The sequence below is a fragment of the Salmo salar genome, unplaced genomic scaffold (assembly GCF_905237065.1).
Source record: "Salmo salar unplaced genomic scaffold, Ssal_v3.1, whole genome shotgun sequence".
In the NCBI taxonomy this organism is placed as follows: domain Eukaryota; kingdom Metazoa; phylum Chordata; class Actinopteri; order Salmoniformes; family Salmonidae; genus Salmo; species Salmo salar.
The window spans coordinates 306,865-322,500 of NW_025549713.1; the positions used below are offsets into that span (position 1 = coordinate 306,865).

Sequence of the window (15,636 nt, forward strand, 5' to 3'; positions counted from 1 at the left end):
CCTGGTTATTACCAAGGGGCTTTCTACTGGCCCACCCATAACCAAGGGGCTTTCTACTGGGTCCACTATAGACCTGATTTCTACTGGGCCCACCCATAACCACAGCCATACTCTGGACTGGTTATTACCAAGGGGCTTTCTACTGGGCCCACCCATAACCACAGCCATACTCTGGACTGGTTATTACCAAGGGGCTTTCTACTGGGCCCACCCATAACCACAGCCATACTCTGGACCTGGTTATTACCAAGGGGCTTTCTACTGGGCCCACCCATAACCACAGCCATACTCTGGTCCTGGTTATTACCAAGGGGCTTTCTACTGGGCCCACCCATAACCACAGCCATACTCTGGTCCTGGTTATTACCAAGGGGCTTTCTACTGGGCCCACCCATAACCACAGCCGTACTCTGGACTGGTTATTACCAAGGGGCTTTCTACTGGACCACCCATAACCACAGCCATACTCTGGACCTGGTTATTACCAAGGGGCTTTCTACTGGGCCCACCCATAACCACAGCCGTACTCTGGACCTGGTTATTACCAAGGGGCTTTCTACTGGACCACCCATAACCACAGCCGTACTCTGGACCTGGTTATTACCAAGGGGCTTTCTACTGAACCCACCCATAACCACAGCCGTACTCTGGACCTGGTTATTACCAAGGGGCTTTCTACTGGACCACCCATAACCACAGCCGTACTCTGGACCTGGTTATTACCAAGGGGCTTTCTACTGGGCCCACCCATAACCACAGCCATACTCTGGACCTGGTTATTACCAAGGGGCTTTCTACTGGCCCACCCATAACCAAGGGGCTTTCTACTGGGTCCACTATAGACCTGATTTCTACTGGGCCCACCCATAACCACAGCCATACTCTGGACTGGTTATTACCAAGGGGCTTTCTACTGGGCCCACCCATAACCACAGCCATACTCTGGACCTGGTTATTACCAAGGGGCTTTCTACTGGACCACCCATAACCACAGCCGTACTCTGGACTGGTTATTACCAAGGGGCTTTCTACTGGGCCCACCCATAACCACAGCCGTACTCTGGACTGGTTATTACCAAGGGGCTTTCTACTGGGCCCACCCATAACCACAGCCATACTCTGGACCTGGTTATTACCAAGGGGCTTTCTACTGGGCCCACCCATAACCACAGCCATACTCTGGACCTGGTTATTACCAAGGGGCTTTCTACTGGGCCCACCCATAACCATAGCCATACTCTGGACCTGGTTATTACCAAGGGGCTTTCTACTGGGCCCACCCATAACCACAGCCGTACTCTGGACTGGTTATTACCAAGGGGCTTTCTACTGGGCCCACCCATAACCACAGCCATACTCTGGACCTGGTTATTACCAAGGGGCTTTCTACTGGCCCACCCATAACCACAGCCATACTCTGGACCTGGTTATTACCAAGGGGCTTTCTACTGGGCCCACCCATAACCACAGCCATACTCTGGACCTGGTTATTACCAAGGGGCTTTCTACTGGCCCACCCATAACCACAGCCATACTCTGGACCTGGTTATTACCAAGGGGCTTTCTACTGGGCCCACCCATAACCACAGCCATACTCTGGACTGGTTATTACCAAGGGGCTTTCTACTGGGCCCACCCATAACCACAGCCATACTCTGGACCTGGTTATTACCAAGGGGCTTTCTACTGGGCCCACCCATAACCACAGCCGTACTCTGGACCTGGTTATTACCAAGGGGCTTTCTACTGGGCCCACCCATAACCACAGCCGTACTCTGGACTGGTTATTACCAAGGGGCTTTCTACTGGGCCCACCCATAACCACAGCCATACTCTGGACTGGTTATTACCAAGGGGCTTTCTACTGGGCCCACCCATAACCACAGCCATACTCTGGACCTGGTTATTACCAAGGGGCTTTCTACTGGGCCCACCCATAACCACAGCCATACTCTGGACTGGTTATTACCAAGGGGCTTTCTACTGGGCCCACCCATAACCACAGCCATACTCTAGACCTGGTTATTACCAAGGGGCTTTCTACTGGGCCCACCCATAACCACAGCCATACTCTGGACCTGGTTATTACCAAGGGGCTTTCTACTGGGCCCACCCATAACCACAGCCATACTCTGGACCTGGTTATTACCAAGGGGCTTTCTACTGGGCCCACCCATAACCACAGCCATACTCTGGACCTGGTTATTACCAAGGGGCTTTCTACTGGGCCCACCCATAACCACAGCCATACTCTGGACCTGGTTATTACAAAGGGGCTTTCTACTGGGCCCACCCATAACCACAGCCATACTCTGGACCTGGTTATTACCAAGGGGCTTTCTACTGGCCCACCCATAACCAAGGGGCTTTCTACTGGGTCCACTATAGACCTGATTTCTACTGGGCCCACCCATAACCACAGCCATACTCTGGACTGGTTATTACCAAGGGGCTTTCTACTGGGCCCACCCATAACCACAGCCATACTCTGGACCTGGTTATTACCAAGGGGCTTTCTACTGGACCACCCATAACCACAGCCGTACTCTGGACTGGTTATTACCAAGGGGCTTTCTACTGGGCCCACCCATAACCACAGCCATACTCTGGACCTGGTTATTACCAAGGGGCTTTCTACTGGGCCCACCCATAACCACAGCCATACTCTGGACCTGGTTATTACCAAGGGGCTTTCTACTGGGCCCACCCATAACCACAGCCATACTCTGGACCTGGTTATTACCAAGGGGCTTTCTACTGGGCCCACCCATAACCACAGCCATACTCTGGACCTGGTTATTACCAAGGGGCTTTCTACTGGGCCCACCCATAACCACAGCCATACTCTGGACCTGGTTATTACCAAGGGGCTTTCTACTGGCCCACCCATAACCACAGCCATACTCTGGACCTGGTTATTACCAAGGGGCTTTCTACTGGGCCCACCCATAACCACAGCCATACTCTGGACCTGGTTATTACCAAGGGGCTTTCTACTGGGCCCACCCATAACCACAGCCATACTCTGGACCTGGTTATTACCAAGGGGCTTTCTACTGGGCCCACCCATAACCACAGCCGTACTCTGGACCTGGTTATTACCAAGGGGCTTTCTACTGGGCCCACCCATAACCACAGCCGTACTCTGGACCTGGTTATTACCAAGGGGCTTTCTACTGGGCCCACCCATAACCACAGCCGTACTCTGGACTGGTTATTACCAAGGGGCTTTCTACTGGGCCCACCCATAACCACAGCCATACTCTGGACCTGGTTATTACCAAGGGGCTTTCTACTGGGCCCACCCATAACCACAGCCATACTCTGGACTGGTTATTACCAAGGGGCTTTCTACTGGGCCCACCCATAACCACAGCCATACTCTGGACCTGGTTATTACCAAGGGGCTTTCTACTGGGCCCACCCATAACCACAGCCATACTCTGGACCTGGTTATTACCAAGGGGCTTTCTACTGGGCCCACCCATAACCACAGCCATACTCTGGACCTGGTTATTACCAAGGGGCTTTCTACTGGGCCCACCCATAACCACAGCCATACTCTGGACCTGGTTATTACCAAGGGGCTTTCTACTGGGCCCACCCATAACCACAGCCATACTCTGGACCTGGTTATTACCAAGGGGCTTTCTACTGGGCCCACCCATAACCACAGCCATACTCTGGACCTGGTTATTACCAAGGGGCTTTCTACTGGGCCCACCCATAACCACAGCCATACTCTGGACTGGTTATTACCAAGCGGCTTTCTACTGGGCCCACCCATAACCACAGCCATACTCTGGACCTGGTTATTACCAAGGGGCTTTCTACTGGGCCCACCCATAACCACAGCCATACTCTAGACCTGGTTATTACCAAGGGGCTTTCTACTGGGCCCACCCATAACCACAGCCGTACTCTGGACCTGGTTATTACCAAGGGGCTTTCTACTGGGCCCACCCATAACCACAGCCATACTCTGGACCTGGTTATTACCAAGGGGCTTTCTACTGGGCCCACCCATAACCACAGCCATACTCTGGACCTGGTTATTACCAAGGGGCTTTCTACTGGGCCCACCCATAACCACAGCCATACTCTGGACCTGGTTATTACCAAGGGGCTTTCTACTGGGCCCACCCATAACCACAGCCATACTCTGGACCTGGTTATTACCAAGGGGCTTTCTACTGGGCCCACCCATAACCACAGCCATACTCTAGACCTGGTTATTACCAAGGGGCTTTCTACTGGGCCCACCCATAACCACAGCCATACTCTGGACTGGTTATTACCAAGGGGCTTTCTACTGGGCCCACCCATAACCACAGTCATACTCTGGACTGGTTATTACCAAGGGGCTTTCTACTGGGCCCACCCATAACCACAGCCATACTCTGGACTGGTTATTACCAAGGGGCTTTCTACTGGGCCCACCCATAACCACAGCCGTACTCTGGACCTGGTTATTACCAAGGGGCTTTCTATTGACATATCCTCTATTGTTGTTGCTTTATCTGATCACCACTGGGGATGTTTACTACCTTGTTGCCCATAGAACAGGGTAATACTGAACACATTATTAAGAAACACTATCTGACCTCTGAAGTTGCTACAGATTTTATTGAGTTAATGAACAATACTCCACCACCTATTCTGCCTTCCTCTTGTGGTGATTTAGTTGATAACTTTAATAGCAAATGAAGGGCAACCATTGATGCCATAGATCCAGTAAAGTTGACAAACGACACATCAAACAGAGTCGCTTGGATGACTGAGGAAACTAAACAATTGAAGAGAAACTGCAGAAAGGCAGAGTGGAATTGGATGAAGTCAAAGTTGCAGGTCCATTATGATATTCTGAGAGAGCATCATATATAACAAGGCCATTAGAAATGAGAGAGCATCATATATAACAAGGCCATTAGAAATGAGAGAGCATCATATATAACAAGGCCATTAGAAATGAGAGAGCATCATATATAACAAGGCCATTAGAAATGAGAGAGCATCATATATAACAAGGCCATTAGAAATGAGAGAGCATCATATATAACAAGGCCATTAGAAATGAGAGAGCATCATATATAACAAGGCCATTAGAAATGAGAGAGCATCATATATAACAAGGCCATTAGAAATGAGAGAGCATCATATATAACAAGGCCATTAGAAATGAGAGAGCATCATATATAACAAGGCCATTAGAAATGAGAGAGCATCATATATAACAAGGCCATTAGAAATGAGAGAGCATCATATATAACAAGGCCATTAGAAATGAGAGAGCATCATATATAACAAGGCCATTAGAAATGAGAGAGCATCATATATAACAAGGCCATTAGAAATGAGAGAGCATCATATATAACAAGGCCATTAGAAATGAGAGAGCATCATATATAACAAGGCCATTAGAAATGAGAGAGCTTCATATATAACAAGGCCATTAGAAATGCCAGATGGGCTCATTTTACTAACTTGATCGATATTAATCAGAATAATTAGAGAGTGCTCTGTCCACCATTGATGGCCTGATAAATCCTACCTCCGCAAACCTATGTGAACTTTCCTCCACATCTAAATGTGATGAGTTTACAGCATATTTCAGGTATTAGATTCAACATTAGACTGGGTATCAGTCAAGACCTGATGAGAAGTTTGATGATATGTGTACTAGCCTACCACACAAAGGCACTATGGATTTATTTTCCCTGGTTGACACAGACATGGTCAGGAAAGTGACATCACAACTTAACCTTCTACCTGCCTTCTCCATCCTATCCCCACCACCTTCTTCAAAACAGTTTTTAATGGCATATCTGAAGAAGTGCAAGCTATTGTTAATCACTCCCTGTTCATGGGAACTTTCCCCACTGCACTAAAAACTGATATGGTGAAACCCCTTCTGAAGAAAAGGATTCTAGATTCCTCAGCTCTTAGAAGTTATCAGTCTCCAACCTCTTAAGCAGAATTCTATTAGTTGGTGTTCCAACAGCTAAATTAGATTCTAGATTCCTCAGCTCTTAGAAGTTATCAGTCTCCAACCTCTTAAGCAGAATTCTATTAGTTGGTGTTCCAACAGCTAAATTAGATTCTAGATTCCTCAGCTCTTAGAAGTTATCAGTCTCCAACCTCTTAAGCAGAATTCTATTAGTTGGTGTTCCAACAGCTAAATTATTACCTCAAATGAAGTTAGAGCACTGATTATGCTTTTGAATCCCAAGGAGCACCATTTTGTTTCTCTCCGTCACCCACGCTCACTTTAAACATTTGGATGATAGTTATATAAAAGACATAATTATATCACAGACCCGATTTGCCCTAACGAAAAATGACATGAAAAGCATACATTTGTAAATCCCAAACTCTAAAAGTAATTGTAAAGGTAGATGCAAATGATTTGTGACATTGTGGTTTCAATAAAGAATGTAAACAAGATGTAAACAAGATGCTGTGTTTTTATTTACAGTAATTATCGGTCTCCAACCTCTTAAGCAGAATTCTATTAGTTGGTGTTCCAACAGCTAAATTAGATTCTAGATTCCTCAGCTCTTAGAAGTTATCGGTCTCCAACCATTCTTAAGGAAAGTTCTGAATAAGTGTTCAAATTTTTTAAGTGTCAACTGTATTTTTGAAAAAATTATTATCTGGTTTTCGTGCCACAGCACAGAGACAGCCATAGGTAAAGTGGTAACTTATCTTAGAGCCATGTCACGAGTTTCATAATGAGCGGACCAGCGTGAGTATAGTTCTGTAGTACTGTAATACTGTAGCAGGTGTAGTACTGTAATACTGTAGCAGGTGTAGTACTGTAGTACTGTAGCAGGTGTAGTACTGTAGCAGGTGTAGTACTGTAGTACTGTAGCAAGTGTAGTACTGTAGTACTGTAGCAGGTGTAGTACTGTAGTACTGTAGCAGGTGTAGTACTGTAGTACTGTAGCAGGTGTAGTACTGTAGTACTGTGGTACTGTAGCAGGTGTAGTGCTGTAGTACTGTAGCAGGTGTAGTACTGTAGTACTGTAGCAGGTGTAGTATTGTAGTACTGTAGCAGGTGTAGTACTGTAGTACTGTAGTACTGTAGCAGGTGTAGTACTGTAGTACTGTAGCAGGTGTAGTACTGTAGTATGTGTAGTACTGTAGCAGGTGTAGTGCTGTAGTACTGTAGCATGTGTAGGACTGTAGTACTGTAGCAGGTGTAGTACTGTAGTATGTGTAGTACTGTAGCAGGTTTAGTGCTGTAGTACCGTAGCAGGAATAGTACTGTAGTAGGTGTAGAACTGTAGTACTGTAGTACTGTAGCAGGTGTAGTGCTGTAGTACTGTAGCTGGTGTAGTGCTGTAGTACTGTAGCAGGTGTAGTACTGTAGTACTGTAGCAGGTGTAGTACTGTGGTACTGTAGCAGGTGTAGTACTGTAGCAGGTGTAGTACTGTGGTACTGTAGCAGGTGTAGTACTGTAGCAGGTGTAGTACTGTAGCAGGTGTAGTACTGTAGCAGGTGTAGTCCATCAAACAATGTTTCCTATTAGCAGGACAATAGACTCTTCATAGCCCAACTGCTGTAATTGTGAAAATCCCCAAATTTGCAAAGTATTCAATGCTTAAGTACTCTAAAGTGTTACATTTCTATCTCAAAACCTCATGCAACCTAAAAATGTCGGATAAAGCATACTGTGCAGTATTTCTTCATCAACATCTTTATGCTTTCGTTAATAAAATAATGATAAAAATACTCTTTCAAAATGCAGAATTATTATTTTGCTCTTAGTACTGTAGCCTACTCCCAACCAGTCGCGTTGTACAGCATCAAATTTTCTTAACGGAAACGCTGAGGGTTTCGGTTTTCATTTTTCTTGGAATAGAAACACCATAATATTAATCAAATTAATTAAGCTACATTTCTTAACCTCTCTAGGGTATGTGGGACGAAATCGTCCCACCTACTCAACAGCCAGTGGAATCCCGTGGCGCGATATTCAAATACCTTAGAAATGCTATTATTTCAATTTCTCAAACATATGACTATTTTACACCATTTAAAGACAAGACTCTCGTTAACCTGTTGGGGATAGGGGGCAGTATTTGCACGGCCGGATAAAAAACGTACCCGATTTAATCTGGTTATTACTACTGTCCAGAAACTAGAATATGCATATAGTAGCTTTGGATAGAAAACACCCTAAAGTTTCTAAAACTGTTTGAATGGTGTCTGTGAGTATAACAGAACTCAAATGGCAGGCCAAAACCTGAGAAGATTCCAAACAGGAAGTGCCCTCTCTGACCATTTCTTGGCCTTCTTTAGCCTCTTTATTGAAAACTGAGGATCTCTGCTGTAACGTGACACTTCCTACGGCTCCCATAGGCTCTCAGAAGGCGGCAGAACGTTGAATGATGACTTTGCAGGCCATGGCTGAAAAACAGTAGCGCATTTGGTAAGTGGTCGATCTGAGAACAATGACACGGGGGCGCGCGTGCACGTGAAGAGTCCATTTTAGATTTTTAGTCTTTGAACGAAAACAGGGTTTCCCGGTCGGAATATTATCGCTTTTTTACGAGAAAAAAATTGATTTTAAACAGCGTTTGACATGCTTCGAAGTACGGTAATGGAATATTTAGAATTTTTTTGTCACAAAACGCGTCGGGCGCGTTACCCTTCTATACCCTTCCGATAGTGTCTTGAACGCACGAACAAAACAGAGGATATTTGAACATAACTATGGATTATTTTGAACCAAACCAACATTCTATAATTCTTAAAATAATTGTTATGTTTTTTGTGAACGTTTATCGTGAGTAATTTAGTAAATTCACCGGAAGTTTGCGGTGGGTATGCTAGTTCTGAAAGTCACATGCTTGTAAAATGGGTGTCTGATTATTTCTTTCTGGCTTATATGCATATTCTAGTCCTCTAGTTCTGGGCAGTAGTAATAACCAGATTAAATCGGGTACGTTTTTTATCCGGCCGTGCAAATACTGCCCCCTACCCTAGAGAGGTTAATAGTAGCTTCAGACTAAACATGACTCACTTAGTTCCAGGTTGGACTACAGACTGAACATGACTCACTCAGTTCCAGGTTGGACTACAGACTGAACATGACTCACTCAGTTCCAGGTTGGACTACAGACTGAACATGACTCACTCAGTTCCAGGTTGGACTACAGACTGAACATGACTCACTCAGTTCCAGGTTGGACTACAGACTGAACATGACTCACTCAGTTCCAGGTTGGACTACAGACTGAACATGACTCACTCAGTTCCAGGTTGGACTACAGACTGAACATGACTCACTCAGTTCCAGGTTGGACTACAGACTGAACATGACTCACTCAGTTCCAGATTGGACTACAGACTGAACATGACTCACTCAGTTCCAGGTTGGACTACAGACTGAACATGACTCACTCAGTTCCAGGTTGGACTACAGACTGAACATGACTCACTCAGTTCCAGGTTGGACTACAGACTGAACATGACTCACTCAGTTCCAGGTTGGACTACAGACTGAACATGACTCACTCAGTTCCAGGTTGGACTACAGACTGAACATGACTCACTCAGTTCCAGGTTGGACTACAGACTGAACATGACTCACTCAGTTCCAGGTCGGACTACAGACTGAACATGACTCACTCAGTTCCAGGTTGGACTACAGACTGAACATGACTCACTCAGTTCCAGGTTGGACTACAGACTGAACATGACTCACTCAGTTCCAGGTTGGATGGTGTTTCAGGTTTCTGTTGTTTGTTTGCCAGACCATTTGCTGTAAATCTTGGAAATAATAATCTTTGGTAGTAGGAATCCTTCTGGGTAGTTTTGTCCAAAATCAGGTGGTAGGTTTTGATTTTGATTGAAGGTTATGTTTGGGAGGGTAGTATCCTGTATATCTCCTTTTTGGAAAAATCCAAGTTCATCTAACTCTTTTTGTAAAAACATGCTGAAAATGTGGGAGCTCACGTGTTTCTATCTCTCTCTCTCCCTCGTGCTCGTTCTCTCTGTCTCTCTCTCTCTTTCTCCACTCTCTCTCTGTCTGTATCTATCTCTCTCTGTATGTCTCCCCTCTCTGTATCTATGCCCCTCACTCTCTCTCTCCCCTCCCACTCTCTCTCTCCTCTCTCTCTCTCTCTCTCTCTCTCTCTCTCTCTCTCTCTCTCTCTCTCTCTCTCTCTCTCTCTTCTATGTAGGTTATGTTGTGGAGGGTAGTGTCTGTCTGTCTGTCTGTCTGTCTGTCTGTCTGTCTGTCTGTCTGTCTGTCTGTCTGTCTGTCTGTCTGTCTGTCTCTCTCTCTCTCTCTCTATCGCTCTCTGTCTCTCTTCTCTCTGTCCCTCTCTTCTATATATATCTCTCTCTATTTATTTATTTCTCTCTGTCTCTCTCTCTCTCTCTGTGTCTCTCTTCTCTCTCTATCTGTGTCTCTCTCTCTCTCTCTCTCTCTCTCTCTCTCTCTCTCTCTCTCTCTCTTTCTGTGTCTCTCTTCTCTCTAGGGCCCCTCATTCTGTCACACACATCTTTCACACCTCTCAGTCCTTCTCAAGAGGAAGTATAGATGGGTAGAGAGGAGAGGTGGGTGGGGGGATGGACAGGCTACAAGTCACTAGAGTTTAGATACAGTTAGTGATCGACACGTTGAGATGGAATGCACCTGTCTTCTACTCTGTGAGTTTAATATTATCTAAATGGTTTAATGTCTAGATATATGTTTTAATATCTATAGAGTTTAATATCTATATGGTTTAATATCTATATGGTTTAATATCTATATGGTTTAATATCTGTAAGGTTTAATATCTGGGTTTAATATCTGTATAGTTTAATGTCTATATCGTTTAATATCTGTATGGTTTAATATCTATATGGTTCAATGTCTAGATATAATTTTAATATCTATGTGGTTTAATATCTACATTAGTTTAATATCTGTATAGTTTAATATCTGTATAGTTTAAAATCTATATGGTTTAATATCTGTATGGTTTAATATCTATATAATTTAATATCTATACAGTTCAATGACTAGATATAATTTTAATATCTATATTGTTTAAAATCTGTATAAATTAATATCTCTATATATATATCGTTCAATATTTAAAATGTTTAAAATCTGTATGGTTTATTATCTATATGGTTTAAAATCTGAAAAGTTTAATATCTATATTGTTGTTTAATATCTATAATGTTTAATATATGTATAGTTTAATATCTATATGGTTAAATATCTATATGGTTTAATATCTGTATAGTTAAATATTAAAACAGTTTAATATCTATATTGTTTAATATCTATATGGTTAAATATCTGTATGCTTTAATATCTATATATTTTAATATCTATATGGTTTAATATCTATATGGTTTAATATCTATATAGTTTAATATCTATATGGTTTAATATCTATATGGTTTAATATCTGTATAGTTAAATATTAAAACAGTTTAATATCTATATTGTTTAATATCTATATGGTTAAATATCTGTATGCTTTAATATCTATATAGTTTAATATCTATATAGTTTTAAAAATCTATATTGTAGTTTAATATCTACATAATGTAATATCTGTATAGTTTAATATCTATATAGTTGAATATCTATATAATTTAATATCTGTTACAGTTTAATATCTATATCATTTAATATCTGTATAGTTTAATATCTATACGGTTTAATATGTATATAGTTTAATATCTATATAATTTAATATCTGTATAGTTTAATATCTATATGGTTTAATATCTATATAGTTTAATATCTATACAGTTTAATATCTATACAGTTTAATATCTATATAGTTTAATATCTGTATGGTTTAATATCTATATAGTTTAATATATTTATAGTTTAATATCTGTATAGTTTAATATCTGTATAGTTTAATATCTATATGGTTTAACATTTACATTTTACATTTTAGTCATTTAGCAGACGCTCTTATCCAGAGCGACTTACAGTAGTGAATGCATACATTTCATTTCATGCATTTTTTTGTACTGGCCACCCGTGGGAATCGAACCCACAACCCTGGCATTGCACACACCATGCTGGCGTTACAAACAGCATGCTCTACCAACTGAGCCACAGGGAAGGCATATCTGGGAAGGTTTAATATCTGTATAGTTTAATATCTATATAGTTTAATGTCTATATAGTTTCATATCTGTATGGTTTAACATCTGTATGGTTTAATATCTATATGGTTTAATATCTATATAGTTTAATATCTATATGGTTTAATATCTGGGTTTAATATCTGTATGGTTTAATATCTATATAGTTTAATATCTGTATAGTTTAATATCTATATGGTTTAATATCTATATGGTTTAATATCTGTATGGTTTAATATCTGTATAGTTTAATATCTATATGGTTTAATATCTATATAGTTTAATATCTGTATAGTTTAATATCTATATGGTTTAATATCTGTATGGTTTAATATCTATATGGTTTAATATCTATATAGTTTAATATCTGTATGGTTTAATATCAAGGTATTGGTATGCAGAGATGTGTAATTACAGAAGCATCTGATGAGTGCAGATCTAATCCATTCTAGACAATCTTACGAGAACTTGAAAACAACATGTATTTAGTTTTGCCCTAAATCAGTAAGGACTTCCTGCACAACTGCTAAATGGGACTGTAGTCTGTCTCAGCCAGGTCAGCAGGGGGGGGTAATGGGACTGTAGTCTGTCTCAGCCAGGTCAGCAGGGGGGGGGATAATGGGACTGTAGTCTTGTCTCAGCCAGGTCAGCAGGGGGGGGTAATGGGACTGTAGTCTGTCTCAGCCAGGTCAGCAGGGGGGGTAATGGGACTGTAGTCTGTCTCAGCCAGGTCAGCAGGGGAGGAGGGGGGGGTAATGGGACTGTAGTCTTGTCTCAGCCAGGTCAGCAGGGGGGGTAATGGGACTGTAGTCTGTCTCAGCCAGGTCAGCAGGGGGGTAATGGGACAGTAGTCTTGTCTCAGCCAGGTCAGCAGGGGGGGGTAATGGGACTGTAGTCTTGTCTCAGCCAGGTCAGCAGGGGGGGGTAATGGGACTGTAGTCTTGTCTCAGCCAGGTCAGCAGGGGGGTAATGGGACTGTAGTCTTGTCTCAGCCAGGTCAGCAGGGGGGGGTAATGGGACTGTAGTCTTGTCTCAGCCAGGTCAGCAGGGGGGGTAATGGGACTGTAGTCTGTCTCAGCCAGGTCAGCAGGGGGGTAATGGGACTGTAGTCTTGTCTCAGCCAGGTCAGCAGGGGAGGAGGGGGGGGTAATGGGACTGTAGTCTGTCTCAGCCAGGTCAGCAGGGGGGGTAATGGGACTGTAGTCTGTCTCAGCCAGATCAGCAGGGGGGGGTAATGGGACTGTAGTCTTGTCTCAGCCAGGTCAGCAGGGGAGGGGGGGGGTAATGGGACTGTAGTCTGTCTCAGCCAGATCAGCAGGGGGGGGTAATGGGACTGTAGTCTGTCTCAGCCAGGTCAGCAGGGGGGGTAATGGGACTGTAGTCTGTCTCAGCCAGGTCAGCAGGGGGGGTAATGGGACTGTAGTCTGTCTCAGCCAGGTCAGCAGGGGGGGTAATGGGACTGTAGTCTGTCTCAGCCAGGTCAGCAGGGGAGGGGGGGGTAATGGGACTGTAGTCTGTCTCAGCCAGATCAGCAGGGGAGGAGGGGGGGTAATGGGACTGTAGTCTGTCTCAGCCAGGTCAGCAGGGGAGGAGGGGGGGTAATGGGACTGTAGCCTTGTCTCAGCCAGGTCAGCAGGGGAGGAGGGGGGGTAATGGGACTGTAGTCTTGTCTCAGCCAGGTCAGCAGGGGAGGAGGGGGGGTAATGGGACTGTAGCCTTGTCTCAGCCAGGTCAGCAGGGGAGGAGGGGGGGGTAATGGGACTGTAGTCTTGTCTCAGCCAGGTCAGCAGGGGAGGAGGGGGGGTTAATGGGACTGTAGCCTTGTCTCAGCCAGGTCAGCAGGGGGGGGGGGGGGGTAATGGGACTGTAGTCTTGTCTCAGCCAGGTCAGCAGGGGAGGAGGGGGGGGTAATGGGACTGTAGCCTTGTCTCAGCCAGGTCAGCAGGGGGGGGGGTAATGGGACTGTAGTCTTGTCTCAGCCAGGTCAGCAGGGGGGGATAATGGGACTGTAGTCTTGTCTCAGCCAGGTCAGCAGGGGAGGAGGGGGGGGTAATGGGACTGTAGTCTTGTCTCAGCCAGGTCAGCAGGGGGGGGTAATGGGACTGTAGTCTTGTCTCAGCCAGGTCAGCAGGGGGGGTAATGGGACTGTAGTCTTGTCTCAGCCAGGTCAACAGGGGGGGGGTAATGGGACTGTAGTCTTGTCTCAGCCAGGTCAACAGGGGGGGGGTAATGGGACTGTAGTCTTGTCTCAGCCAGGTCAGCAGGGGGGGTAATGGGACTGTAGTCTTGTCTCAGCCAGGTCAGCAGGGGGGGTAATGGGACTGTAGTCTTGTCTCAGCCAGGTCAATAGGGGGGGTAATGGGACTGTAGTCTTGTCTCAGCCAGGTCAGCAGGGGGGTAATGGGACTGTAGTCTTGTCTCAGCCAGGTCAATAGGGGGGGGGTAATGGCGTACATGACAGTGTGGTCCTCATGTACACTACATGGCCAAAAGTATCTGGACATCCTTTCAAATTAGTGGATTTAGCTATTTCAGCCACGCCCGTTGCTGAAAGGTGTGTAAAATCGAGCACATGGCCATGCAATCTCCATAGACAGTAAACAGCTGGCCCAGAACAGAGCAGCACGTCTTTCTCTTCATTGTAATCAGAGGGCTGATATAAATACTATGCTGCCAGTCTCTCTTGGCTCAGAGTTGAGGAAAGACTGACTGCATCACTTCTTCTTTTTATAAGAAACATTAATGTGTTGAAAATCCCCAAAAGTTTGCATAGTCAACTAACACACAGCTCTGACACACACACTTACCCCACCAGACATGCCACCAGGGGTCTTTTCACAGTCCCCAAATCCAGAACAAATTCAAGGCAATCGATGCGGTATTATAGAGAGCCATGAGGACATGGAACTCCCTTCCATCTTATATAGCGTAAGTGAACAGCAAACCTGGTTTCAAAAAACAAAAATGCCAAGGCAAATGGTGGCTCAACTAATTTGCGTCTCACAAAAATCTCAAATTTGGACTCATCAGACCAAAGGACAGATTTTCACCGGTCTAATTGCTCGTGTTTTTTGGTCCAAGCAAGCCTCTTCCTCTTATTGGTGTCCTTTAGTAGTGGTTTCTCTGCAGAAATTCGACCATGAAGGCCTGATTCACTCTGTCTCCTCTGAACAGTTGATGTTGAGATGTGTCTGTTACTTGACCTCTGTGAAGCATTTATTTGGGATGCAATCTGAGGTGCAGTTAATTGTCGATTTCTGAGGCTGGTAACTAATGAACTCATCCTCTGCAGCAAAGGAAACTCTGTCTTTCTTTCCTGTGGCGGTCCTCATGAGAACCAGTTTCAGTTTTACTACCGGTCAAAGGTTCCAGGTTACTACATCATGAAGCTGGTTGAGAGAATGCCAAAAGTGTCCAAAGCTGTCATCAAGGCAAAAGGTGGCTACTGTGAAGAATCTCAAATATAAAATATATTTTGATTTGTTTAACACTTTTGTGGTTACTATATGATTCCATATGTG

General features: G+C 44.3%; 1 long non-coding RNA gene across 1 annotated transcript in view; it reads left to right on the forward strand.

The window, feature by feature from the left end:
* The first annotated feature begins 10,516 nt into the window (after positions 1-10,516).
* The window catches only part of LOC123738720 (uncharacterized), a 16,938-nt gene continuing 11,818 nt past the window's right edge, over positions 10,517-15,636 (forward strand). The window contains exon 1 of the long non-coding RNA XR_006767518.1: positions 10,517-10,663. This is a non-coding gene — a long non-coding RNA (uncharacterized lncRNA). The remainder of the gene's footprint in view (positions 10,664-15,636) is intronic.